This window comes from Zonotrichia leucophrys, chromosome 5 (assembly GCF_028769735.1).
Source record: "Zonotrichia leucophrys gambelii isolate GWCS_2022_RI chromosome 5, RI_Zleu_2.0, whole genome shotgun sequence".
Classification (NCBI taxonomy): Eukaryota; Metazoa; Chordata; class Aves; order Passeriformes; family Passerellidae; genus Zonotrichia; species Zonotrichia leucophrys.
The window spans coordinates 18,937,854-18,963,185 of record NC_088175.1 but is presented as its reverse complement, the minus strand read 5'-3'; the positions used below and the strand labels follow the sequence as shown (position 1 = coordinate 18,963,185).

The 25,332-nt window shown below is 39.1% G+C and overlaps 1 long non-coding RNA gene across 1 annotated transcript; it reads right to left on the bottom strand.

The window, feature by feature from the left end:
* Positions 1 to 5,246: 5,246 nt before the first annotated feature.
* Positions 5,247 to 25,297, bottom strand: LOC135448483 (uncharacterized). The gene is made up of 3 exons (XR_010440469.1): positions 25,186 to 25,297; positions 14,082 to 14,225; positions 5,247 to 7,794 (listed from the first exon to the last, which is right to left on the bottom strand). It is a non-coding gene; the product is annotated as an uncharacterized LOC135448483 (long non-coding RNA).
* Positions 25,298 to 25,332: the final 35 nt, after the last annotated feature.

The window sequence follows — 25,332 nt, the reverse complement described above, 5'->3', positions numbered from 1 at the left end:
AGTCAACTGCTTAACATTCAAGTTTGATGTTCTAACCATCCTTCATCTGGATCCATTATCTAAGCTTTCAGGTGTTTTGTGTAGCTGTAGCACCTCTTGATCACTTCCTCTTTTTTGATTTATGTTGTAACATCCCACAGTGCAGCTGAGTCCAAATCATGACTCATGTGTCCGTATTTTGTATAAAAGCAATCATGTTAGAGCGATCTTTTTCACATTCTTTTTCATTTGTCTCCCAATCCTTTATTTCCTTTACACTTAGTCACTCATTAATGGGCACAAATGTATAAATCCACACATGGTGTTTATGATCTCGTGGGGAAATCTTGCTAGACCTTATTGGTTTCTGAAAGAGCCTGACCACGAGCTAACACCAAGTCAGAACCTCAGAAAGGTAAGCAAATGGTTTAGACCGTCCAGATACCTTCCACATAGAAAAAAGAAGTGGAGTTCAGGGTTTCTAAGGAAATTGGGAAGAAATCTAAAATATTTAGGCACCTCAAATGAAAGGAAGCCTGCTGAAGGTCCACTGCAAACTTAAATCCTACAGTTCCCAAAGGATTTTCTTTTACTTTTTTTTTTTTTAACTGAAGGTGTTTTACCTGCTGCAAGTGGTAAATATGGTTATAACTGCATCATCTTCCATTTATGGTTATAACTGGATCAATTCGTGCACTGTTGCATGAAACTTACCTGAAATGTTTTTCTTCCCTGTTACTGCAGAGGAAGTGCGGAAGAAGGTGTTACAGAGCTTAAATGTTTTTTCTTTTGCTTCAGCTTCTGCCTGGCCATCTGGGAATAAAGAAATCACTGGACTGCATGCTTAACTAACTCTTACACCCTTCGTCAGTTCTTCCATTTAGCTCCACCTTTTACAGGTTCCAGTGCATGGGCGCCCATCTGGGCCATGGAAAGATGAATATGTTTCTGCCCATTAATACCCAAACCACTGAGGTTGTTTTAGCCCAAGCATGTTTCCAGTCTGTCTGTAACATTATGAAATGGTCTTCATTTAAAGACAAAGTCAATCATTACTGTTTGAAAAATATTGCTTTATGCTGTCAACTGGATCTCACCAATGCTATAAAATGGAGTAAATAAATAAATGGAACCAAGAAACCAAGGAAAGGCTTGATTTATAAACTCTGCATTTACAGAACTCCTTTGCATTTACAGAGATCCCCCTGGAACACGAAGAACTTTTCACAGCCTTTGAAAATCGTCAATTAATGCATGGCACATCAGTATGAGAGGAAGAAAAGGCCAGAATGCCTGTGGCCATTGTTGGTACAGAATGTTATGTGGCTGTTTTTCATCATTAATATAGAATTCTGACAGGTGATGAAAGAAAATGGTTGAAAACCAAGGCATTTCCTCTGAAGTGTGCATGTACACATGCACACTCACACACACACACACATATATACACTGCTCTTTTATCTTTTCTGGCTTGCTATGGGTTTTGTGCTGCTCCAAACTTCTGAGGAAGTACTTCTAAGGCAGTTGCACTCTTTTGTTCTTTCATTACTGATGTCAGCAGTTTTTAAATCCCACATTATCAAAATTATATTAGAGATAAGGTCTGGTATAATTAAATGCTGGATAACAAGTTTGCTCATTCTCATTTCACTTGAAAAGGCTGCTTTTGAGAGCTATTCACTGTAACAGAGAGAGTAAAAACAAACTGCAGAAAAAAAAGACCAGATTCTCTTTCTTCAGAGATGGACAGAGTAATCATCCACTTTGAAGTAATGTAGGTGAAAAAAGCCAAGACTTTGCTTAAATATGCATATCAGTTTTGATTAGTTAATGACTTCTTTCTTTGGACAATATATTTTATCCTAAATATACATTATGTCTGTGCTATAAGTTTGAGGGCAACAAAATACTAATGAAGTATGGATCTTGAAAGAGGCAGCTGTTTTTTGAATTTGCTATTGAAGTATTTTAGAAAATACCAGGGAAAAGTCTTGGCAATTTTCCCTGATACTTTGCACTTGCACATTTGGAAACCAACTGGAATCCAAGATCTCCCAGTGTCCCACACCCATGAGAGCTTTCAATTCAGTGTCTGATACCCTGGAAATGTTAGTAAAGGCTCACAAGGACGAGTGATTTTTCCAAGATATACTTGTTTTAAATGCTCTGACTTTTCTTTTGGGACTTTTACTTTTGGAATAGCTTTGTCTGTACTATAAATAAGGTGGAATCTACTCCAGTTACCTGAAAAACTTTGATGAAAGATCTTACTGAATTTAGAGACTGTGAGTTTTCTCAGAGCATTTCATATTTATCTGGAGTAGAAAAAAAAGGAAAGAAGAACAACTCTAGATTGTCTTACCTTCTGAGAAGAAACAGACTTGATTGTGAAGAATTTAGAGTACTTCAGATTCATATCCATGGCAATATGTAGGCACAGATGAGATAACAGTCCCATTTTGAGGGCCTTCAGAATACCACAAAAACTATTTTTTGGATGCTCTGGAATAGTTTGTGCTTTTTCTTGCTTTGAAGGGCTCCTTGACAGATTTTTATAAGGTTGAGTTGTTAGCTAACTCAGACAGCCACACTAAAACTATGATTTTCTGTGACTGAGATTGCCTAAGTGTTTCTTTCAACTGAAACACCAACAAATTGTTTGTGGTTGAAAGTTCTAAACCAACTGAAAATGTGGCCTAAAAAGAAAGCCCTTGTTTTATGTAGGAGCAGCAGACTCCATTTGATCAGCCAAAACCTCAAAATGGCAAAGCAAGAAAAGGCTTAGGATGTATATCTACCACTCTGTTCCACTGGGCCAGTTCATGTGGATTTTTCACCTTTTCCCCTTTTTTAGGATTGTCTGTAGTAAACAGAAGCCTTGGGTACAGGTTGTTTGAGGTCTAGGTGGTGAAACAGAACTATGGAAGAAAACACACTCTGCAAGCCATTAAGACTGGCTCAGGAAAATGGATAATATAAGAATGGCACCACTGCTTTTTGTTTTTCTTGACCTCAGGGATTGCATAAGTTCTCAGGCTGTATCTGGGAATATGCAGCAAAAAGTGACAAAGAGCCACATCAGACTCTTGTTAGTTCTGCTAGTGTGTCCATGAACCCTTTGGAAGTCTTTGATCAAGTTACAGAGAATTTCCCCTCTTTGCTCTCCATTATAAATAGGTGGAAGCATGAGAAGCTCTGCAGTGCTGGTTCTGTCCCAGGCCTGTGTGAACGATGGGCAAAAGATGTACATGGGCAGATTGGAGAGGGGGGAGATAATTTATCCTCATTGCTGGCACGGGAGGAGGGGTGATCACCTTGTAGAGGCTGAGCACAGCCTGCACTGGGGCCAGCTGCTGCCTGAGCTCCGTGGAGGGGCTGAGACATCTGACCCTCCATCCCATGGAGCCCTGCATTGTTCCTTTCCATGCAAGGCAGAGAGGGAACATGGAGAGAAGACTGCTATGTCCTGCGCACATGCATGTCCTGTCAGAGGCCACCTTAGGGGCTGCTCCCTGTTTGCAGTGTCTAAACCACCATCACTTCTCAAAATGAGCTTCAGCTTCCTCACTTAACAATTTTGAGCAATGTTTATAAAATGCACATTCTTGCATTTAATATTCATTAGTTTCATTTAATTTCTCTAGATAAAATCCCACATGATAAATCATATAATCTCTGCTCAAGGATTCAGATTATTTCTGCAATAATTTGTGCCTGCTGATATGTGAATTTGGGGGCGTTGGATCTGCTGGGTCCTTTAGAGGAAAGGATTCAGCATGGGAGTCTGGGATGCAATCTGTGCTGGGGCTCTTGCTAACTTTCTTGATTCCTGTATAGTGGGCTCTAAAACTCAAAGTTTTAATTTAATGCAAGCTGGATTTCTTAAAGGGTTTGCAATGTTAATTTAGCATTTTATAAGCTGTATTTGTGTTACCCAGTGTCCCGCAAAATCACTGATATTTGTGTGGAGAAAGGGCAATATCTGCTCTACATGTATGCTTAATGTAGAAAATGAATCTTCCTCAGGCCAAGATCTTTCTGTCTGTTTTTTAAACTTCAACCTTGGCTTGCGAAACAGTGGTGTATAATGTCTGAATTTGTGAAGTTGAGAAACTGAGATTAACTCACAAGAGAAAATATTCATTTGGGGACCTCATTCTCCTCTCCAGGGTGTCATTTAGCAAATAGAGGTGACCTACTAGCCCAATGGAACCATAGAAAAGGCATGGGTTTGAATCTCATGGAAATTCTCTTTTGACATGAATATTTCCTCATGAATGACAACAACAGAGAAAGCAACAACAACAAAGGTCTTAGTTACCAAAAACAGAAAGACAAAGGTACAGGTTTTTCCAGGATGAGGTTTAAAGTCCTGGACTGTTTCCCTTTCTGTAGCCTTGAGCTGCCAACATGAGAATTTGTACATGCAATTCCAAGCAATGCTGGCAAACAGACTATGTGTGGCTGGAGTGATTGCAGTCAAGGTGTTTTGGATAACCAATTTTAACCTTCCATCAAACTGCTTAGCAGGAAATCTGAAGCTAAACACCAAATCTAATCTTGTTTTGCAGATACAGCGTTCTTTTACATTCCTAGGAAATCAGGGAGTCTGGTTTTTGATTGGTATTACCTACTAATAACTGCTGGCTGGAGATTAAATGCAATTAATTTCCATCAGTTTAAGAATTTCCTCATGATAACCAGCAAAACATACAGAATTCTCCATGTATCCAAGTAACTGCCAGACACATTCTGGGAATTAGGAGTTTCACGAAAGTCTTTTCACTGCCTGAAATTCCAGATAGGTCCACTTACAAGCGGCTGTATCTTCATCACTGACACCGACGTTCCCAGCTTCCGAACCACACAGCCACGGTGGGAGTGTGAGCCCTCTTGTCCTTACCACTTTCACACCATTGAAGAGGGAACTGCAGCAGCTTTCTGGAAACTGTGCTAGTGTGCTTTACTGTTTACCAGCTGTCTTAGAAACCCCCTGAATGAGACGCAAATCAAAATGAAGTTTTTATTTTCGCAAGCTCAAGCAAGAAAAAGGATCCAGCATGTTTAGAAAAAAGTAAACCAATATAATAACAAAACCACAGCCCTTGAATAGCTTTTATCTGCATTTTTATTCAGTTCAATATATTTTTCCTTCTATGCATTGTCATTCTCCACTCATAAGTATTTTTCTCAATTAAAGCTTTTGTGGTCTTTTGTAGACAAGATTTTGCTTTCCATTTAAAAAGCACAGAAACATAATCTTAAGCATTTCAGGCTTTTAATTAGATGAAGCTGAAACATACAATGTATATAAGAAAATCACCAATAAATACATTTTATTTCAAAATTTTACACAAAGGGTTATTAATTTCAATTTGTGAATGGATGAATTATATATACCTGATCATTGATGGAATTTTCTAGTAAAGCCTTCACATAGAGTTGTACAATTCCTAATTTTCCTACAATTAATTAAGTTTTCACAAAATATTTTTCAGTTGTAATTCTTTTTATTCACTTCACCCTGCATTTGAGAGCTGTGATGCTGTGGTTTAACTGTGGTATTCCAGCACTAGGACACTTAAAAAGAGCAAATTTCCCAAATTTTTGATTGTCAAAATAATCAATCAATGGTAAAACTTTCATTGTGACAATTTGAAAGTGAAATCAGCATGTGAAACTTAGAGGAAGAAAGCCAGGGATAGGGCAGATGTTATAAGCAAAACCAGGAATAGAATATAACGTGTGGGATTTGGTCTCTCCTGGATTTAACAGAACGTTAATGTCAGAGTCTTGAGAGTACCAGTGACCCTAATGATGTTGACCAGACTCTCCTGGGACTCCCACCCACATCTTCTGCCCATGGGCCTTGAAATCCATTTTAACTCTGGCTGAGCCCCCATTCCCTGTGCAAGCTGCACTGCAGAGATGTCTGTTCCCGGTCCCATTTCACTCTGGAGCCCTCGGACCTGTATTGCAGTCATGTGTCCAGTCTTGTCTGCTGCCCTGTCCCCTGCTGCTCCTGCTGGGACCCTCTGGATGGGGCTGTGGATGCACCCTGTTTCCAGCACCTGCTGCTGCCTTGCTGTGCCCAGGTGCTGCAGGACTGTGTCCTGGTCAGTGACAGCACTGTCCGGGCTGGGATCCCTCATCTCCTACCTCACTCTTCCTTAGGATCCTATCCTTCCTGCTCCGTGACAATCCAAGACAGGAAATTTATTTTTGCCTTCCTAAATTGCTGTGTGATCTCTACATAATGCGCAGAAAAAGATAAAAAGAGGAATGGAAGTACTTCAAGGATGCCCAATACTCAAGGGAAAGGCAATCCACTCACTGCTTGGAGACTTGGAGCCTGCAAGTGATAGTATTGTGTCTGATGAAAGAGAGGCAGATGAAAGAGAGTCAGGATAATCCTCTCAACTGCTAAGAGACCTTTATCATTTAACATGAGTGCTCCAAACAGCAGGAAATTCTTTATTCTTGGTTAATGTTTAAAGGCTTCAAAGTACGATACTGTTATGGCTGTGAATGAAAAGGACAAATTTTGCTCACAAACTTAGCTCCAGCTTTTCCCTCTTATTTTCTATTCAACTTTCTTCTTTTCTCTAAATACTGACAAAATTGTTACTTTGAGAGACAATGACAGCAGCTGAAAACAGTTTGGTTGACTCCATGAACTCAGGTCACAGCACAAACACCTTGCCTTGTGTGGGTTGTAACACTTGTGTTTGCCACTTTATTGCTGGAAAGGTGGGAACACTCCAGCCTGCACAGCTCTTCTGAATTCCCAATTCCCACTTCCAGGAAACCCTGATATTAGTAAAAATATAGCTTATCTGGGAACCAAATGCATAAGTTTCCAAAAAATTTGCCACGGACACAAGTTTCTGTAAGTGGTCTATTTTAGAAATAATTTCTTTGTTTAGCTGGGGTATTTCCCTGAGAGAATAGAAATAGCTATACTGATTTTTGGATGCTGTCAGTCAGGAGGATACTTTAGATTTCTTATAATGTTCCCCACTCCTGGGAGCAGCCAGTTCTCTGCAGAGGAAGCAGGAATCTGAGACTTGATGTGACATCCCAGAAGCAAATAAGTTCAGAAACTCCCTGGAATCAGCTTGCATGTCAGCAGTGATTTAAGGAGGTAAGGATTATTTGTGAAGCAGCATTTCCTTAAATAAAAAAACAAGCCCCAACAACACTGACCCTCTCACTGCACTGTTTTCTGTGGTGCTGGCACAATAACAGCTAATTACTAAGATGTTAATGAGTAGTTAATTATTTATACAAAGTGGGATGGCTTCAGCAAGAGTTACTCTGGTGTCAGAATACAAGGTGGGACTTAGTCTGTATTTTAAGATAAAGTTTGGAAAGTTTTAAAATGTGTCTCTTGCTTTCTTGTGACATACTTAAATCCCTGTGAAACAGGATATTCTGGGGAGAATCCATTTTTTTTTTTTTAAATGAGCTTATCTCCTTCCAAGAAATGTATTTAGTAGGTGGTACTTGAGCAGCAGCAGACATATCCCACAGGCTTGGAGTCAGTGTGTACCTTCATTCCAGAGACAAAACTTGCTGATATTACTCTTGAGCATCCCTGGCTGGCAATGCCAAAGTTTCTTCCTCATCTCCCTGGTTTCTGGAAATCCTCTTCTTTGATTACATGTATTTCATTCTTTGTTGTCCAAGGCACATGAGCACCTATTCTGAATTCCCCTAAACACCATGACTGCAGCTCTATTGGTGTCAAGCATCTCCCTGTGTTATTCTGAGAAACACAGCCAAGGTAACTTGTGGAACAGTCTAGGATCAGACCTGCAAAGGAACACAGAAAATCCCCAGAGGAGTCAGGTTACTCAGCTGAGTCTGGCAGAGTAGTAACTACACCATTAGACAGCCTCCTCTCTCAGGTACACTGCACAAAGGGATAATGTGAAAGAAGTAGTTGTAGATTAATGGGATTCATCTGGAACATCAAACAGAGGATTTTCCCTTGAGGATTGTGATTAGAACTTGCATACTTTCAGTGTAGCAAATCTGTATCACTTTACTCTCTTAGTATCGTCAAAGTCTAATTTTGGCAATATTGGGCTGTGGTAGCTAATTACGTAAAAAGTAGAACAATATATCTATCTGTACAGCTCCTTTTCCCAGAAAAAAAAAAACCAACAAAACAAAACCCTTTCTCATCCCATTCCATTTGGTTGTCCTTTTATAGAATCTTATTACTATTATTTGCACATTTCTCACAAATACAATGAATGCCACCTTCACAGTAAGCTGCTACTGCCATTGTTCACACTACTTCTTGATATTTGAGAAAAAATCCACTATTAAGATAATAAAATAATAACACAGATATAGGATTTAACGTCATTGGATGATATTTCAAGCTTCAGAACATTTTATGTTTCTTCAGTCATCTACTTTCCCAGGGTGATTTAGTCCATTTTTGCTCTTGTATTCCAATAGCAACTGTAGCAGAAAAGCCTATTACCATCTGGACAGGCTAAAATACTGTAGCTTCCCTCTAAAGATGCAAATTTACATACATGGATTGATGGTGACATCTTTGTCACAGGAGGTAGAGACGCCTGCTAGGATCAAGCTTGCAGGATTCCTGTAAGCTGATTCAAAAAGCAGTGGTCTGCCAGAAAAGATAGATGAAAAGCATTATACCAATCTATAAATTGTCCATTGGCTCCTCATTGGAGCCTGGTTTTAATTCAGCGCACTGTTCTTTATCTCTAAAGCCTTAATATTTAGTTGACTCTGAGAACGTCTATTTTCTGCCTGCTTACACGAAGCTGCAGCTGATGATTTTTTTAGACTTCTCTGTTCTAGACTGAAAGATGAAGGAGGCAGTGGCACAATGTATTATTTCTTTCCATTTCCCAAGTTTATAATTTTTCCCTTTTAGACTGCAATGTATGAATTCAGATTTCCCCATCACAGAACATGATCTGCAAAATCCTCCTCCATATGCAGTTATGACAGTTTTTTCATTACTTTCCTATCAAAGGAAACCCCATGTTGGCATTGGTAAATGTATTATTAGCTCTTTTCATGAAGAATTCTGCCAGATATAATGCTAAGACATGTTTTAAAAATATCTCTAATAAAAAAGAAGATATGAAACAGAAGCATTTTAATGTGTTTTAGCTGAATTCACAATAAAGCCTAATGTGCCCATGTCTGATATATTTATGCCATCCAGCAGCTTTTTATTTCATAGAAAGTTACCAACTGGATGCAGCAAAAGGACAGCTGTACCTCAAGTTTTTTTGGCAGAAATGCACCTTGAATACTTTACAAGTACCATGCCCTTTTTCTGTAAGCAATGACAGATACTAATGCAGTTGTGTCATTTCTAGATTTCAGCCTCAGCCCTGAAATTATTACATATGTGATTAAATTTATTAGCACTTGCAATCATAGTTAAAGCAGTGGACTTATTAAAATAAATTACATGTTTAAATGGTTGCAACAGCAAAGTCTTAAATAGCAAGAAGCTGCTTATTCTATCTATTTCTTAGGTTTTTTTGTCATAAGGTGTCTTCAGATACTGTTTATATGAATAAATCTTTGTTCAGCATGGTTGTTGCTGCATACAAATGCAAAGGTATTCTAAAAATATAAACTGCAGCAACTAAAGAAGCTGAGAATCTGTATGGACTCTAAGATGGATCAGGAAATGCATTGGGATACCAGCTCCCATCTACCTTATGACATGAACTAAATGAATATGCAGAAGAGAGAAGGCTTTGTGTCAGAAATAAAGCAAACTCCCTCCACCACAGATTCTTTTCTATAGATTGTGATGAAATGCACTGAGATTGCAGCAGTGATTAACCATTTTCTTCCAAGCATCTTAAAACTGAGTGAACAATCTGAGATGAAACTTGCCCTGGCGACAACAGCAGGTATCCTACACAGTATGTCTTATTAAAAGATGATGGTTCATATAAATCTACCCTCAAGACAGAGGATTTCCACTTCTTGCGCAAGAATTTTGGTCTATATGGCCGTGTTTTAGAGCAGGTTAGTCTCTGTGAAGAAACTCAGTCCTACAGCACACACTAGCTTTTTCTCTCACAATACAGAGATGATATCTGTGTCCTTGCTGGGAGGTCTCAGGAGGCTGCTGACTTGTGGAACCCTGCCGGCCTTGACACTAGGCTGGGAAATAGACTGCAGAGATGGGAGAGTTCTGTAATTTTGCATGGAAAAGGTTCCACGTATCTTTAGAATTTTAATTACTATTTTTATAATGCCCACAGATTTTTGATTCTCCTACGTAGTTACAGAACAATTCTAGGAACTCAATTCATAAGTCTGGTGTTGCTGGTATATTTTCTCCTTCTAGATTTTGTTTCAGCTTTTGAACCCTTCCCTTTGTCAAATCATTAAATTTAGACAACCAAAACCCTGCTCAGTTGGTGCCCAGCTGTGAAGAAGCCTAAAATTTATGGAGAGGTGAGTTTTATTATTAAATGTCTTCACTGTATCTCATGAAGCTGAGCACGCTCTCTCTGTGCTTCCTTTAACTGGTGACATCTGGTGCTAGTCAGGTTTAATTGTAACTGCTTTGGAAAGCTGGAATCTTTCTTATTTCATTTAGCCTGAATTAATCTTCCTTAACAAGCACTCAAAACAGCCCTTTTCCCTCTAAGTATGTTGGCCACAGAGCCATTGTTGTGACTTATTATTGGGAATCCTTTTTCTGCCTAGCAAAATTGAGACAAAGGAATACCTCATCAAGTTTTTACTGTTCTGCTGCCTTGCATTTATAAAGCTCATATGAATGGCTACAAGCAAATGTCCTTCCTGTAGGTCACCCAATTAAGAGCTAGTGCACAGAACCATAAAATTTTATTAATACAATCCTTTGGCTTAAACTATTTTAATCTAAAAGCTTTTTTAAATTGCTAGTAATATTTTTGAATATAATTGCAGTTAATTTACAATAATTAGAGAATTTATGGGTCTGAGTCTTATATTCCTGTGTATATTTAGCTCACCAATATTTCAATGTATAAACATCAAAATACCTTTAAAAATCTGGTGTTCATTCACAATTTCTCCAGCCTCTTGAGAATTTGTAATGCTCTTTGCCCCTCTGCTTTCTGTCATTTTGGATTGTAAATTTTTGAGGCTGAGAGTTCTGTTTCATTGTGTCTCTATGCAGGATAACAGGACAGTGTTTGTCCTCAGGCTCACTGGATGTTATTACAGTACAGTCTTTACAAAAATAAGTAATGTAAGACCCCAAACTGAGGCTGTAATGAATGGCTGCTCACTTTCCTCTGTCTGGATCATGTGTTACCATGGAAGGTGGAAGGGAAGGAGGCTCACCCACTTCTCCCCTCCCTTTTCATCTCTGTTATGGAGGGAGCTCAGCATAGGAAGGGAGAGTTGATGCTGTTAGAGATGGCGAAGATGTTTTCATAGATTCATAGATATTACACCTCATAGGGATCATGCAGTCAAAACCCCTGTTGAACAAGTAAGTTCTCAATATTCAAACCACAAAGCATAATTGATCTGAAGTCTTTCTTTGCTCAGAAGAGTTAATTGTTGTATGTTACGGGCAGAGAACAGGAGACCATAAAGCACTGCCAGTCCTGGAGCTTACAATATTTTTGTGACAGGGAGATATTGATGTGATCAAAGAAGGTGAACAACACCTTTAGCATGTAATGCAGAGAAAAAAGAGAATTTTCCTTTTTCCAGCCGCTTCTGTGAAAATACTTTATCAATTAATCAGGTATTACTAGAACACAAAACCAAAGCTGATAATCTCAGGTCTTGGGAAAGCTGTGCTCTTCTACTCCATGCTCTATGTCTTTCTACAGACGGCACAATGTTTTACAGAAACATGGAGGAACAAATTGTGGAATGCATGTAGACTGTAATGGAGGAAAAATTTTCTTATTTCTGATCTTTGCCTACAGGGATTTGGTAAGAGCTAAGCTTTTCAGGCCATTAAAAAAAATATTTAACTTCTTATTTAATTGGCAAGTCATAGAGATCATTTGAATGATCATGCAGTGCTCAACTACCCCAGCTGCCCTCATATTGATAACAGCATTTTTAGAATATTGTCAATCTTTGTCAGCAGTGAAACATGCTGTGTTTCATAATTATTATTTATAATTAAGGAATTGGTAAAAGAGTTATAAGGGCATGCTGACAGCAGTTAACTTAGTAGCAAACCTGAAATTGGCCATAATTGCTGTAATAAATCAATTTGATCAGTATTATTGCTACAGTAAAACTAATAGTCTGTAAGAGCAGTATGTGATTAAAGACAACTCCCTCTCAGATCTTAGTGACTAGAAATTTAGAATGTGAAAATAAATTCTTAATGTGGAATATAAAATTAATAGAGCTGCTGATAAAAACTGAGGTTAAATCTTTCCCAAATTTTTAACAATCAAAAAACAAATTTTTAACAATGGAACAGGTGGGATGAATAACAGGAAAGCTTGGTCAAATTTTGAGGCTGACAAGAAAGCACAAACCAGCATGCATGCTACCACCCAAAGCTGGCAGCCTGAATGCCTAAAGCAGTCTCAGTGTCATTAAGCTCCCTGCCCTGACAGCGCTGTGGGAGTTGTGTTTTTACATCAGTGAGGAAAGAACAAGGGAAACTGCTGGAACGATACCACAATGAAACAATAAACCTTACCCTTTCAGCTGTTCTACCCAGAGCACTGGATTAAAACTAACTTTAGGATCAATCAGCGCACTGGCCAAACTGTATCTTCAAATTTCTGTTTGTTCCAAACAAATTTTTTAAACACAATATCTGCATTTAGTGCCAGCCATGGAACTCTGAAGTGTGTCTCAAAAGTGTGACTTTTGGCCAATTTTGTCATGAGAATACCCACATCACTCTTGCCTGCAAGGAGCCATATTCAAAAGCAAAGGATGGCTCTTCTCAAGCCATTCTTGTCATGTTCCTTGCATGTAACCGGCCTTGAAATTGGGAAAGGACACATGACTAATTTCTCTTGCAGACTGTGTTCTGTTTCATATTGCCCAGGCAGCATTGGATACTTTGCTGTAGTGTAAATATTTCCAAATTCCAAACGGATCAGAAGATGAGTGATGAACCAGTGGCAGATCCATGAGAGCTTACTCTACACATTTCACCGGCCTATTTTTTCCCTACCCCTTAGAAGTGTACCTCAGGGTACACTACAAAGTGTTATCAATTTATAAATAGAGGAAGGGAAACTTTTTGGTGTATATTTATTGGTCTCTAAAAACCGGTAAATCTTCCTGCATCCATGTACAAGCCCAGTGGATCTGGAAGTTCACCAAAGTAAGAGCTGAAAATGTTAAGTAAAAATTCGAGTTGTTTTTTAAAAGTTAAAAGGTTAAAAATACCATTTCCTATCTCTATCTTAAATGCTTTAAAAGTACTGACACGTTGGTTTGTAGTGTATGTTGCATATTCATTTAAAATAAACTAACCCAGAGTAAAGATTAAATTATTTTGAGTAAGCCTTTCCAACAAATACAAGAGGAAACAGGTTTGTATGTGTATGTGAAATTAAACTGCACTCAGGAGGATTATTTACTGCCTTTCTTATGAGAAAGAAAATAAATTCATGCAGACTATAAAATCATAAGAGCAAAATCAGTGCTAAAATTAGGGACTGAATATATAAGAAATATGCATAGAACAAAAATTACAGTGAAGCAAGAAGCCACTGCTCCAGTGTTCAGCTGATTCATTACCAACTTCATTAAACTGCTAAAAGGAGAAGGAAGGTCAATGGTTGCTGTTGCAAAACTCATCTTGCTTTTACTTTATTCATAATTTTTTTAATAAGAACTATTCACATTATCAGGTGTTACAGGAGCACATACCCTTCTCTCTCACCAGTCCATTTGTGTGCATCTTAAATTCTGACACTGAGAGCTTACCATTGATTCCAGCTCAGAATAGATGTCCACAAATTACAAACTGCAGGACTAATACCACACAAGTGCAAGGAATGTATTGAGTTTAATTAAAAATTTATAGATGATGAAATAATCTTTCATTCTTGAGAGAGTATAGCAAGTAATGTTGTTGAAGCTACCTCTACCTTGTTTGCTTGGAGTGGCCACTCATGGAAAGGATGGAAACTTGCAGTCCACAGGGAAGCTTGTATGAATTACAACTGCTGAAACATGATGAAGAGGAAATTTGGACCCTGGTAGAGGAGAGCCTGGGTGTATTTACTGGATATCTGCATAAAGATACAGAAAGAAAGAAAGAAACAGCATTACTTTACAACGACTTTTAATTAAACAGACCTGAAACAAAGTGGAATGTGTATTTCAGTAACTCTCCAGCCCTGTAATCTTAGCAGAGTATACAAAAATTAGGACCAAACTGGGAAATTCAGATAGGCCTTTGAAGTTAAAGATGTCTGATGATAATTTTATCCATTAGGATGTCAGGTACTGGTGTCACTCATTATTCAGCAGAAATCTGATTCATTAATCAATACATAGCTCACTTTGATGATATCAAAGGTGAATATTCCTCCACATAGCTATATGGCTTAAAATATCAACATTGTAACTTTAAGACTTGTCTTTTATTTCTAAAAATGCTATCCAAATTACAAATGTTTCAGGCAAAATTTTTTGGCAAATGGAGTGTTATCAGCTTATGAGAAGTTAAAAGATGAAGCAGGCTTCTCTAACAGTCTCCTTCATCTCTTTTATATCTCTTTTATGGAAGGGACTTCATTTAAAGATGATAAGACAGCAGGTTTAAAATGATGTCATAATATAAATGTTAGGAGTCTCCAAAGTTTTTTTTAAATTTTTCTCTCCACATCAGAAAATGAGTCTGGTGCTGCTTTGACTGAAGTCAGTAGAATTGTCCCTATTCAATTGCACTCTAAACCTGCAATGGGATTTGCTAATGCATAAAAAGTCAAAGCCAATACTATTGATATGCAAAGGGCTTTTATGATGCATGGTCAATAATGAACATTTTCCTTTCTTTTTTTCTGGAAGACCTAATTTCAGAATCAGAGGAATATTCAATACCAAACACCTATTTAAAAAGGGACAATTCTGCAACCAAGCTAAACATTGAAAATCTGTTTCAGACCAGCTTCTGTGGCATTAGATGATACCTAAAGTGCATGAAGATTGCAGCATCAGGGCTGATATGAGTAGGGCTAACAATGACAGAAGGAAACAAATAAAGGCCATTCAGAAGAAATGCCTTCAGAAAATTCTCCCTTCCTGTTCTTCTGTAGTTGTTATAAAATAAAATCCTAACTTTCTGATCAATTCAAATTCGTAAGTGTGAAAATAATATCTATCCCACAGCATGATAGAGGTCATGGGACCACAGCTACTGAGAACTAAAAACTCAGAACTTTGCTGTCCATGAGGCCACCAGGGTACTGCCCACTGTTCCTTTAAAGTGTTCCAGAAATAAATGCAGAGCTAGAAATGGGAAGGAACTGCAGTGGCAATTGGTTTTTTTCACCACTGCTAATGCTATACTGCAGCTCAGACTTTTCTCCACACATTCTCCCATATTTACAGATAGCTGTTCTAGTCTGGGGAAGCTAGAAAAGCTGCAATGTGATATACTATGTCTATATTCTCTCTAGTCTAACCCATCTTTATAGTCATGGGTTTATTACCTGAAGATCATGTACCAGCACAATGTGATGTGTTTATTATCATCAGTAGAGGGAATGTTGAGTTCTTTGTTCATTCTCCACAGTCTGCCTCAGATAAAATATTGGCTTTGGGTAATTCAGAGAAAAATTTACACAACTGGATCAGCATACAATACATTTTCTTTCGATAACCTTAAAATAATAAATATGTTTTAGTCATTATACGTTTTATAAGGGAAAGAAGTAGTCACACCTAGGTTTATTCCCCTTCTCCTGCATGGGAGTCTTTGTGGGAATCCTGAAAAGCCACAAAACATTTATTTTATCTGGGTATGCCTGTTTGTATTTTAAAAACAGAGCTGTCTCCCTCTTCTCATCTCCTGTGTACATCTGCTGGTGTCTGTGCTGTAGGGTAAAATTTAAGAGCCTTGGCCATGCCTAGAGAACACATAAAGACCTCTGCTCCTTGTGGTTTCCCCTGGAGCTTAGAGGCTGGCATCCAGATTTCCCAGCAGCTAAAGGCAGGAACTGCTGGCTACTGAAATGCATTCTGACAAACCAGGCATGGCCACAGCCCCCAGGGCTCAGTGCACAGCCCCTGCAGTAGTGATTGCCATTATTCATTCAGACAGCAGAATATTCGATTACATAGGCTACTCCTAAGGTGGCTTGCACACTGCACAGCTCTTAATTTTCTGTTATTCATGTGTTTGACCTCAGAAGCACCAGTGGAAAAGTCATCTTTTGGGGGCAATGAGGGGCACAGCATCCTGTGGACAGGCAGGTTTCACAGGATGAGGAGTATGTTAAATGCATGCTTTGACTTATTACCCACCAAACCTAACAGTAAAAACCCCACAGACTGTTTGGCATGAAAAATGGAGTGATGCAAACTACTTGGGAAGAGATGCACAGCATGACAGCAAAACAGGAAAAGAGAAAAAATGAAAGTTCTATCTGAATGGTGGTCTAAAAATTTTGTTTCTTAGCACACACTATTTGAAAGATTGAGGGGAGCAGAGAGTGTCTAACATCCCCTGTATATATGCTAACAAACTTCCTGTTCAAAATAGTGTTCTGTATATACAAAATCCAGGGCTTGCCTTTAATATTCAGTGGAGCATGACATACCATACCAAGCCCCTCTGGGTATGTCTAAATCAGTGGTTCAATCTGGATCACTTTTAAAGTGTATCTCCCGATATCTCTATTCAGTTCTCTTTTATTCACACTGCAAAGTGGTGCCTGGGTGCAAAAACTGTGTGTGCTCCAGGAACACCCCTCATGTACTGCCACCACAAACAGGCACTAAATCAGGGCACTGTATTTGTGCTAGCCCAGGCTCTATCCCACTACCAAAGGATTAGTTCTGAATGGAACCAAAAAAATTGTGAGTCATTACTAATATAGGAAGGTAAACATGGATGCTATCTATAACATTTTTCTACTTTTCACACCCTCTTTCTAATCCAAGAGCTCAAGACTGAACATCTAACAAATGCATGTGCTTTAAAACTGCCTACTTTTCTGTAATTCACTGGCATATTATCCCACTCAGCTTGCACTCTAAGGTGATGTAAGCTATATTATTGATTGTGACACAGAGATGAAACAGCCATTCACCATCCCTTTCTGTTTTGTGACCTTGAGCTACTCATCTTCTTCTTAGATAATTTTGGAAATTGCAAAACACATTTCCTGTCTGAAAATTACAGCAACTGGATAAATAAGAAATGAAGTGAAAACAGTTTGTGATTTTTGTATCAAAAGAAGATTATATGCATAGATAGAAAATGAAAAACAAATACTTTGAGTTTTAAATTGAGGTGAAAATAAAATTATGGAAAAACAGGGACACTTACATGTGTATAACTGCTTGTGAAAATGACTAATAGTACCTTTACTCAAGACATAGAAATGTCTTCATTCCTTTTGACCCCTGTCCATATTATGAGACAGCAATGTGAATATACATGTTAAATACCATGATACACTTTATTGTTTCACACTGTCATAATTTAACCTCAGTCAGAAACTAAGCATCACAGAGCTGCTCACTGACTCCCCATCCCTCCAGTGGGGAGAAGTAAAAAAAGAAGCTAACCTTGTTGGGTTGAGATAAAACCAGTTCAATAATTAAAACAAAATAAAATATAATACTAATAATAGGAATCATGATAATGATTGTGACAATAATTGTAATGAACAGAAGAGGAAAAGAATAAGAGATTCACAATGTAATTGCTCACCACCCACTGACCACTGTCCAGTCCGCCTCCAAGCAGATTTCAGCAGCTCCTGGATTACTCCCTCCAGTTTATAAACTGAGCATGGCATTCTGTGGTATGGAGTGTCCCTTTGGCCAGTTTGGTCGCCTGTCCTGGCCAGGCTTCCTCCCAGCTTTTAGTGCAGCTCCTCATTGGCAGAGCATGAGACACTGGAAAGTCCTTGAGTCAGGGTGAGCAACACTTAGCAAAGGCTAAAACATCAGAGCGCTATCATCATTATTCTCCTACTGAATGTAGAACACAGCAGTGTACCCTTCTGGAGCAGCATTGGTGGCTGCTTAAAGCACAGGAAATGACAATACCAGATAACAAATTAAAAAAAAAAGAAATATTTTCAGTGACTGCTAGGTGTATAAAATAATGTTCCCCAAATGCTGAATCATTTCCAGAGGTATACAAGCAATAGAGATAACCAAAGTTAACTATAGGATCCTGCTTTTATTTAGTCAGTCTTGTGCAGCTGGACTTAAGCTTCAAGCAGCACAAACTAAATCAGTGCTGTCACTGTGTGACACTACTGCTACTTCAGTTGTTAGTAGTAATATTTCCCTTTAACTGTGTGCTATAATTTCTATTATAAAAAGAGCTTCCCATGACTCTCATGTGAAAATTACACATCAGAATGTGATGAAAATAAAATTTGAACAAGATTTGTGAGTTTAATTGTTTGCTATATAAATATGTTTCAGAAGGTTGATAAGCTATTAATCAGGAAGATCTGTATCATTTATTCATATCACCTTTAAATGAAAACTCACACTCTGAGGACTCCTTCCACAACCTGTATGAAATAAGTGATAAAATCTAACTGGGTGCCATATAGCATCAATGGTTATCCAACAAATTTACTTTGCTCTCTTCAATCATAGAAATATTTATTGATTTGTTTAAAGTTATTTGCTTGTAAACACCACCCCCCCTTCTCTCCAGCCCATCCCATTCATAATTGATCACTCCTTATTTTCCTCTTACATTTAGTGCAATATTTATACTGCCAAAATAAATACTTAGCACTGGAAAACAGTATCCAACCAGCCCACATTTAAATGTTGCAATTACTGTAAAGACTCTGGTGAGGACTAATAACAGAGCCTTTCCAAAATCAGGCTGGATGAAGCAGCAGAGAGCACTATCTGCCATAGGGGAACGTCTCACCAAAAGCCAAGAAGCAGAAATCCTAACGGCTTTTTCTTCAGCTTTTGCCCTGATCCAGGCACATTTTAGCTAGGCATGATGGAAATCTGCAAAATACAATTTGTCATTGGCTATGTTTCCAGCCCAGACTTACTCAGTAGCTTTTGGGTTGCACCTGCTGCTGCTGACACTTGTCACTGAGCAACTTTTTGACAGGAGACAAGAGATGAAACCTGAGATCCAACCACTTACACATTTATACAAACCTGGTTAACTACCAGTAGACAGAATCATTCAGATTTGAAAAAGTGAGTCTGAGATCAGATTTTTGTACTATATCATATCTTGTTTGCTGGGGCAGCCACCTTGCTCTTGAGAGGGAGGGTGCTGTCAGCACACATGTACAGCCCTCAGCCTGCATGAAAAAATATTAATGACACAAAGCGGTTTGATGTATGGTTTCTAGATAATTGATTTAAATAATGGTACTTTGTGCCAGTTATTAACTCCTACAGTAGAAAACATGATGAAGTGGGAAGAATTGCAATGTAACACAGCTTTTGTCAGCCATAGGATTTGAACTTTTTGAGCACCTGGTCTATGAAATGCAAGTGGATCAAGACACAAATTAATTTGTATGTTCTCTAAGCAACAGCCTGACTCTTTCTCTGATTAATCTTGTTTAACACATCTGTTCTTACAGAATAATTGTTAATTTCTCAATTAATTGTAAGGTATAAATGGCAAAACTTTTCTTTAAGAAAATTCTTTCTAACATACTACTATAATGAACCACTTCCATGTGTCTATTTGCACCTCATTTTCAATCATAGCTAAAATTGATGTAAAGTTTAGGCACTCTGCTAAAAGTAAAATTATAACCAGAATCATGACATCAAAGATAAAATATCTGTATTAAAAGGGGAGCTTTTAAAAATATGTTGACATTCTAATGAAAAGTTAAAATCTCTGCTGACTCAAAGCACATCCAATGATACTACTCAAAAATTAAGAACAGAATTTACATCTGAGTGGTTCAAGCAGCACAAAATTTTCCATCTTAATCAAAAGGTAATGAAAAATGTATGACTTCCAAAGATATGCTATTGAAATGGGTACTGAATGGTTTTAAACAAAACTATAGCAAGCTATAATTCAATTGATTACCCAAATTATATTATATTTTACTATTTTGTAGAAATATATGGTGGTAAGAGTGTTCACTCATTAATTTCTCAGCAAGATTTAAGAAACACTTGATTTGAGTGGTGCACAGGGTGTCTACAGTTTGAATAGGAGACATTTTACTGAATTAGTGGGGCCTCATTGATATGACTCAGCCCACAAAAACTCTTTTGAATTTACTTCGGGTTCATGGTGTCAAATTACAGCAGTCTCATGCATTACCATATCACTTCTGTGCTCAAAAGAAAGCTACTGAAGAAAATTATTCATATACTGTCTCAGGTTTAAATATTTAATTAATTACCATAGGCCTCATTTTAACTGTCATGACTGTTTCCTTTTTCTTGCCACAATACTCGAGATAGAGTGACACAGGTGAAATGCATCTTGACAGAGAGAAAAGGTATCATCTGCCTTGGGAGCTGTTTGTAGGCTTTTTTAACTTGGAGATTTTCAGTGTCAGCCTTACACAGCCATCAGGAGAAAGGTTTGCCAGCTGCTCTAGTTATCACTGGCACTCTCACCTCAAATAGCTCAGATGGAGTTGAAGGGATTGAGCTCTGATTATCACTGGGAAAGGTCTTCATCATGTGGAGCTCTGGGCTTTGCCTCACCTAGGTCTAACCCTGCAGTGTGCTTGGAATGGACCTTGACCTGACAGCACAGCCATTTCCTGTAGGAGAATGAGGATGAAGAAAAAATTGCAGCCTTCTCCTCACCCTTTAGCAGTCCCTCTTAAAGTTCAGCTCCCTTGGAGCTCTTGGCTTTGTCTCTTTTCTAGCCCCAGTCCAAGGGGGGGCTTGACAAGTAGTCAAGATTTACCCTATCCTGAGTCACCATCCTATAGCAAAGAGGAGAAAATTGTAAGGGCATATCATCCGTGGAGTTTTCCCCTACCTTATTCAGGTTTTAAACCCTTTTCAACCCCTTTCAACTGGAGTTCTTGTCTTTGGCTCTTGCCTGACCTTAACATAAGCCTAGGCATGGGATGAACTGTATCCTGAGATGTGCAGTGTTATCCCAAGAGTTCTGGTGTGAGCTCCTTGCACAGACTACCCCACCACTGATCCTCCCCCTTGAACCCCAACTGCACCTGGAGCTATGGGCTTCTTGTCTCAATCCTCATTCTAACCCCAGGCATGGCCTAAGCCTTAGATGGGTAGACATCCCAGCATGGCCCAGAAGTTTATTTGAGCGATAACTCTTTTTCCTGCCTTCCATGAGAGGCAAGAATTGCAACAAAAATGGGCAATTGGAAAGGCTCTGTGTATATCCTAGGCCAACCGGCAGACTGTGTGGAGAAGGTCAAGCTGCCCTTCCACACTTTGTGACAGGTGGATTATAAACACAAGTTTAGACCTCTGGTCTATTCCTTATAGTAAAGTCCTTAGGCAAAAGAAAGAACTACAAAAGAATAAAATTTCTAAGCACGTTCTCAAATTAGAATTGGTTTATGTCAGAATTTCTGCTTTAAAGAAATCTTTGAATGTTAAAACTATGCCAGTGTTGGTATTTAAAATGGCAGTATATCATTACTGAGATAATAAAATGCATTATTTCTGATCAAACATTTCTACTTTATCAAATAGGGGAGGTTAAAAATCTTGAGCAACATTGAACATTTGTAAAGATCAGTAGGTATAAATTCTCAGTAAATTAATACCTATAATATTTTTTAGAGGAAATGATCTAAGAGACTAAGCAGGCACTCAAACAATTCCTTTTTGGAAGGTGTTATCATTCTCTATTGTGAAATTTTCTGTATCCAAAGGAAACTTCAGTGAATGGAGATATCAAACCTTCTGAGTGTATGCTATAGCACAGGGTACATTATTATAATTATGCCTATGATGGCATTTCTTTTTCCTGGGCACTTATGTCAAGCAGGTATATGTGTGATGCCTAAAGGGACTACTACTGTTGCAGGAATAACAATTTATAAGTGATTTATTTTGAATAAATGCAGTAAGAAAGAACACCATGCTTACATCTACTTCAACACAAGAGTTTTTACCAACCCTTTTGGGTGCAGGGCATGGACCAATTCAAGTGTGGCAAAGTAATGTGAAATGGGCACTAGCATGAATGTCTAAATGACAATTTATAACAATATGAAAGAAGGAAATCCTTTGGTTTGCGCTCCATAAGTAAATGACCCTCAAAACAAATGTTTATGTAAACAAAAATGGGATTGTATTTGAACTGTAGGTTTTCCAAGAGACTGAAGTGCTGAAACCAACCAGATGTTCTTGTTGATGGCTTTGCAGCTATTGACTTCTGCTCCCTCTCATATCAGTGACTGAAGGCTGATTCATATCCTCTAGTATACAAACTCTAAAGAAGATAATTCTTCAGCTAAATTTATGTAATTGCAGAAATTTGAGCAGCGTCAGATAGCACATTGCAAGAAAGGATTTTCCATGGTGTTAAATATAATTTTTTTTCTCTATATGCTGGAAGCCCTGATGCTAACACATCAGAATATACAACCTCTAAAACCCAAATGTAAGCATGAATTTTAATTTGTATGACATCCCCAAGTGCTCAAACATCTAGCTAAACCCTCATATACAGGAACAGTTATAGGAATGATAAGATCATTTGCAAAAACTGCTCAATAAATGCATTTCTATATTTGAATATAAATACAAAAAGTCCTCAAAAGTCACAAAGTGTATAATCCAAATAGAACTTGTGCAATTACTAAAAACTGAATAAGGTTATTTTTATAATGTGTAGGGGTGTATATATACTCTATATGTATTCACAATCTGCTCTTCAAACACGGAAGGAAAAGAAAGAGCTTGGTAAGGGTCATGCAAAAGTATGCATGTGCTAAATGTAATACCCTTGGCAAGGTGTCAAAGAGCACATGCCCATCACATGGGAGTGCCTAGGTTTGTCTGACTGGAGGTGATGACTGATATAAGCAAAGTCATTCAGTCAGAGAGGTTACATGCATGTGTTTAAATAGATGCTGGTGTTGATGAGAGGTATAAGGATATATATGGTTGTAGAGAGAATAAATTCCTGACGATGGGTTGTAATCAATTGATGGTAATGCTGCATGTATCTGCATATTAAAGTGGTGGGTAGTGATAATATGCATAATTGTGATGGTGGGCAGACAGTGATAACAAGATGTGTGAACAGTAGGAGGTGATGGGTATGTATGCACGGTAAAATGAGTAGGTTGCAAGGATGCATGTGTGATGCTGAGTATAGCAGTGCTGTGGGGAGCATATAGCAGCATATGCACCGTGGTGATATTTGTGTGATGTGGACCTGCTGTTCTTGACAAAAGTAGGTGGTGCTCTTGGGCAGCAGTTTATGTGAAGAGACAGGTCATTACCCATACAGGTGTGCTTTGCTCATACAGATGGGGGCTACAGACAAGAGAATAAATAAGCATTTACTGAGTATTTTGTGGGTATGCCTGTGCTGAGGGAATGTTGATGCAGGGAGCAAGTGCGAGGGTCTATGTGAACTAGTGAGTAACCATGTCTGGTTAATACAGAATGGTCGGCTGGTATAATAGAGAATGGTCATGGTGGTATATGAAAATTGATTTAGTGGTTATGTACAAGCATGTAAGGACAGATGGTATGCTCAGAAAAATAACATGTAGAGAGAAGAGACATATTGCCCAGCAGGAGAGGTGTATGGGAAGGTCATGCTCTCCTTTTTTTAAAAAAAAATTTGCTTGCCAGAGAAGAGAGATGCAGCTTTAGGACTACCTGAAGATATCCATGTGTGTTTAGAACTGGTGGTGAGGATGATGTGTTTAAGGTGTCAGTGTCTGCCTAGAGATGACAACAGCAGGAACTACAGATGTATGTGTGTTCATCTAGAATCAGGGGGTATGTAAAAAGCACAGTATAGGTCAAGGTATAGAAGTGGTCGGTGGGTACAGCAGGCAGAAGTTATGTAGCGCATATATGCAGCATATGAATGGAGATGGTACCGATGGTTTGTGTCACTGTACAGGCTTAGGAGGGTTTATAGCCTCCCCTGGTGTGGATACAGTCCCATCAGGGATATGCATATGTTTTAAGTAATATTAAGTATATATTTGTATATTTTATATAAATATACTATATATTTTAAGTATATTTTAAGAGAAGGGGTTGTAACACTGGCGAGGCAGCATGTGGTGGTTGAGCTTGAAGTGATCCTATGACTGGAAGCAGGTGTGTGGGGACAGAGGCGTGGACAGCAGGAGATGGTCTTGGCACCACAGTGGTGTAAATAGTCATGTGGAGCTGCAGCGTGCAAATTGCTCACTCACTCTTGCATGTGATGGACAGAGGCAAAACATGTGCCGGGGTGTTGCAATATGATGGGGGGGTATCTTTCGGGACAGAGTGTGTGGAGAGGGTCAGGGCTGCTCGTGAGTGATATCCAGAGGTGTTGGTGGCGGGACAGGACGAGGTCGGGGGCGAGGAGCTGCGTGGCGGTGGGAGGCACGGACAGGGCTGTGTGCACAGGATTGAATGTCCCGTGCTTTGTCTCTCGGTGCCGTGCCTGGTGCCAGCGCTGTGAGGTGGGCAATGCACACGGTGCAGTGACAGGAGAGGGTTACAGCAGCTGCGTAGACATGAGGCATGCTTGCCTAGGTAACGCTGCTCACCCATGCAAGACCCAGGCTTTTTTCTTAAAGGACAAAGGGTAGTCCCTTTGCCAGGGGTGCCCCTGGTGTGGACCGAGGTGCCGGGGAGGGAGAGCTGCGGAGAATGGAGGGAGAGGACGGTGGACGGGGAGGGGATCAGTGGAAGTGGGGCAAACAATACTGGGTGGGGAGAGAAGTGCGGGATAGGGGGGCACTGAGTAGCGTGGGGCAGTGGGAACAGGGAACAGGCTGCCCTGGAGCTGCCGGATTTGCGAACAGCTGGAGGGCGGGATGGGAGGCGGGCAAGGGGAGAGAGGGGTGGGAAGGGACAGCCACTTACGTCTCCTCCTGTATTTTTTTTCTTTCCCTCCTTCTTTCCTTAGCTGGTGACGCGCCGCTGCTATTAATCATTCACCAGCCGGGGAGCAGCAGTTGCAGCCGCCTCTCTCCCGATGCCCGCGTCCCGCAGCCGCCACGCCGGCATCCC